The 3,508-nt window shown below is 46.0% G+C and overlaps 1 non-coding gene across 1 annotated transcript; it reads left to right on the top strand.

The window, feature by feature from the left end:
* Positions 1 to 2,375: 2,375 nt before the first annotated feature.
* Trnas-cga (transfer RNA serine (anticodon CGA)) lies at positions 2,376 to 2,450 on the top strand. The gene has a single exon. It is a non-coding gene; the product is annotated as a tRNA-Ser (tRNA).
* Positions 2,451 to 3,508: the final 1,058 nt, after the last annotated feature.

The following is a 3,508-nucleotide window of genomic DNA, read 5'->3' as shown; positions in this document are numbered from 1 at the left end:
AGTAGGTATTGGGAGATGAAAAAGCTTGCACAGGATAGAGTAGCATGGAGAGCTGCATTAAACCAGTCTCAGGACTGAAGACCACAACAACAACAACAACAACAGCTGAACTGCCAGAATGGGAAAATCTTTTGTCAACGGAAACTCGGAATTCCAAGTAATATGAAGTACAAGCGGTACGTTTCGACTATTACGTAAAGGGCTTGTTTAATCTAGACCATTCTTTCTCAATCAGCAGGTCGCACACGACCCCCACGTTGAGAAACGATACCGTAGACATAGAAAAGACGTGGCGATAGGGATTAATATTTTCAGTTCTCCTGTGACTTGGAATAAGAAGATGTTGTAATATTTTCATTAATCCACTGTTCTTTCCTGTTATCACCTTTGCAACATCATTAAATACTGGAATATAGCTGGCCGCTGTGGCCGAGCAGTTCTAGGCGCTTCAGTCCGGAAGCGCGCTGCTGCTACGGTCGCAGGTTCGAATCCTGCCTCGGGCATCGATGTGTGTGATGTGCTTAGGTTAGTTAGGTTTAAGTAGTTCTGAGTTCTAGGGGACTGATGACCTCAGATGTTAAGCCCATAGTGCTTAGAGCCATTTGAACAATCTGGAATATATTTCGATCAATCTTTGTTAATATAGTTTGTACTATCTTCATAAAAAACCCTCAAAGAGACATTGTCCAGATGCATGAGCCGGCATTGTTTTGCAAAGTTACATAATTTCTTTGACTGTTGTGACCGTATCACACTCCTCACAAAATATAAGAACCGAGACATTTTTGCTACATCTGTTGATTCATAAAAATGAGTGCAAAAAAATTCACATGAACTCACTTGTTGAATTAAATGATCGCGAAAATCGTCAAACCAACGGTGGTCTTGCCCCAGTGGTGACACCGGTTCCCGTCACATCACCGGGAGTTAAGCGCTATTGGGCTTGACTAGCACTCGGATGGGTGACCGTCCGGCCTCCGGAGCGCTGTTGGCAAGCGGGGTGCACTCAGCCCCTGTGAGGCCAGTTGAGGAGCTTCTTGACTGAAGGCTTCGATTAAGAAAACTGACAACGGCTGGGAGAGCGGTGTGCTGACCACACGTCCCTTCGTATCCGCATCCGGTGAGGACTACCGGCTGGGCATACCACGGCTGACGCTCGGTACCGTTAGGGCTTCCGAGGCCCGTTCGGACGGAGAGAGAGAGAGACAGAGAGAACATCGTCAGGTAAGTCACTGATTCACTTGATGTTGAGTAATTAGGAAGCAGATTTTTTCCCATTTTTTGGCTTATTCCACGCCTATTAAAACATTTACCGCATTAAGTGCAGCAGGCAATATGTTTAAGGCGATTGTATGGGGTTTGGACACCTCGACTACCCTTAATCGTACGAGATGAGGTGCTTCCATTGCGCTTCTATCAGAATGGCTTCCCTTACAAATCGAAGTTTGTTGATTTCTCAGGTATGTGAATTTCTTTCTTTCGAAAAGTTCCAGCCGGCCGTAGTGGCCGAACGGTTCTAGGCGCTTCAGTCTGGAACCGCGCTGCTGCCGCGGTCGCAGGTTCGAATCCTGCCTCGGGCATGGATGTGTGTTTAAGTGGTTGTAAGTCTAGGGGACTGATGACCTCAGATATAAAGTCCCATAGTGCTTAGAGCCATTTAAACCATTTTGATAAATTCCAAAGGTTTGTTTCTATGAGCCGGATGAGTTTCCATGAGTCGAACTAATATTGATGGATTCATGCTTTCATGGGAGAGAGCTTGAAAAGAAACAACACACTATGGCATTCCGTCCAAAGAAGCAAAACCATAATTTAAGTAACTGTTATTGTACAACCTTGACTTTATACCATCCGATTCACTAAGCATAGATGCCTCTATCCGTTTTTCTTTTTTCAAATTTTATCTACTTCGCATAAATTAAAATTAAATTAAAAAATTTCGTTTCACCATTGACCTAAAATAAGCACCAGACGCACGCTTTGCATTCGAAACTTAAGTACTGTCACAAGCGCCTGTTATATACTGGAGACAGCACGACATGTCCAAACGCATTCATATGTATGCTTAAACATGCTCTTACATCGGTTATTAACGCAGTCCGGTCACATTGATGTGATTACCGCCTATGTTCGACGTCGTCGTGCTATAACCGTTCACAGACGGCAGGTGGCAGTACCAGCAATAGAGGGTATATAGAATGTATCGTGGGAGTGCAGTCGTTGCAAAGCGGAAACGGAGCGATTTGTCTTACGTCATAAAGGGAATGATTACCGGCTTTCGGGCCAAGGGTGAAAGCACGTCCGAAATGGTTCAGTTTGTAAACTGGAGACGAGGTACTGGCAGAAGTAAAGCTGTGAAGACGTGGCGTGAGTCGTGCTTGGGTAGCTCAGTTGGTAGAGCAGTTGCCCGCGAAAGGCAAAGGTCCCGAGTTCGAGTCTCGGTCCGGCACACAGTTTTAATCTGCCAGGAAGTTTCAAGTTTGTAAACTGTTCGCGTGGTTAAAGTGCGAGTATACCGAGAGCAACGCAACATGGCGCTATCCACAACAGGCACCGACTCAAGTGTAGTGCAGCACGGGCCATAGATGACAAGGGTGAACGACGGCTGCAAGGATGTGTACGGGCGAACAGACGTGAATTGCTGAACAACTGAGCGCCCATATGAACAAGGGACTGGCGACAGTGTGTCCTCAACGACCGTTCAGCGAACATTGCTTCGTATGAGCCTCTGATGCAGGCGCCTTGTTCGTGCACCCATGCTGACTGTTGTTCGTTGACGACGAAGGCTGGAATTTGCATGCCAGTGCCGCAACTGAGTGGCGACAGGTGGCCTTTTCAGATGAATCACGTTTTATGACCCCCCCCCCCCCGGGTCAACGGAAGCGTCCGATTCCACCCGTCTGCTTTGACCCATGGTGTGTGACGTCATTAAGGAGCGGAGTTTATGAGTTGGTTATGTTTTTAGATGTCGTCTTGTTGTGTTTGATGGCGCCATGGCGCCGTGTGTGTGTGTGTGTGTGTGTGTGTGTGTGTGTGTGTGTGTGTGTGTGTGGTGATGTGGTTTTGGTTTTGTTTTTCGTAGTTGTAGGTGTTGATTTTTTTTGTTGTATCAATAACTATGGTTGACCTATATAGGTCAAGAGGAGTGTCCTATTCCTGTAGATTTTGTAATTATTTTTTTGTTCGTCATTTTGTGCGTTTTGGGGTCGAGGTGTGTTTTTTTCTGTTATATTAAGCTTGTCCCCTCCCTGAAACCTCCAGTTTCCAGCGAGGTTGTCCCTTTAATTTGACTGTATTTTAGAAGGGAGATGTTATTGTCTTATTTATACGTATTTTCGTGTTTGTTGCCATGTGTATGTAGTGACATCATTGGCGCCATATTGGAGACGCTTAGAATAGCAATTTCCGCCACATTTATGAAGTCATGAGTCAAAGCAGACGGGTGGAATCGGACACTTCCGCAATCCCGACCCACTGAACAGACGGCCGTTGGCATGTGGGGTGTGAA

The sequence above is a fragment of the Schistocerca serialis genome, chromosome 1 (assembly GCF_023864345.2).
Source record: "Schistocerca serialis cubense isolate TAMUIC-IGC-003099 chromosome 1, iqSchSeri2.2, whole genome shotgun sequence".
NCBI classification, from domain to species: Eukaryota; Metazoa; Arthropoda; class Insecta; order Orthoptera; family Acrididae; genus Schistocerca; species Schistocerca serialis.
The sequence above is the reverse complement of the archived record's forward strand: the minus strand, read 5'-3'. Positions and strand labels throughout refer to the sequence as shown.